Source organism: Chrysochloris asiatica, unplaced genomic scaffold (assembly GCF_000296735.1).
Source record: "Chrysochloris asiatica unplaced genomic scaffold, ChrAsi1.0 scaffold00024, whole genome shotgun sequence".
Classification (NCBI taxonomy): Eukaryota; Metazoa; Chordata; class Mammalia; order Afrosoricida; family Chrysochloridae; genus Chrysochloris; species Chrysochloris asiatica.
The window spans coordinates 20876258-20876878 of record NW_006408542.1 but is presented as its reverse complement, the minus strand read 5'-3'; positions in this window follow the sequence as shown (position 1 = coordinate 20876878).

Below are 621 nucleotides of genomic sequence, written 5' to 3'. Positions count from 1 at the left end.
GTGTTCTTGTGCATATGGCCTCTCTTCTTATCAGCTGGATGCTTCACTCTCCACTCTAGTCCTCTGTGGCTATGTATGTCACTGACGTAGCCCAAGAGTCCCCAGGTCTTGCCACACTGCTGGCCAACCAGGTCTCCATCCAGGTTTACAGGAGTGCATTGTATGTGGTAGGACTTAGCTCGCAGCTTCATTGCTCTTCTTCCCTGTGGTCACCAGTCAGAGCGCATGTCTGCTCCTGTATTCCCCTTGAGTCTTAGTCTTGGAAGGGGGTTTGCTCTGAGGGCACCCGACCACTTGCCTTGATGTCTCCTGGGTGAGCAACTTGATTGCTCTTGTAGTAATCAGTCAGATTGCCGTTATTGTTTTGTATTTTTCCTGTAGGTCTTCCTTTCAAGAAGTATCTTCTGTTCTTCTAGCTGCTCCAGGCTGGTCTGCTTGTACTTTCAAGTGGAGATTTCCCACCGCAGACGATTCTGGATGCTGTTCAGGATTCCACCTATGGTCTTATGTAATGCAAAGGCTCTGGAGGAAGCCTCCTTCACTGGGCATGTTGTAGCCCCATTTTAGGTATTCCAATCAGTTATAGGCAGAAGACAGACTTACAAGCTTTCTATGGTGATA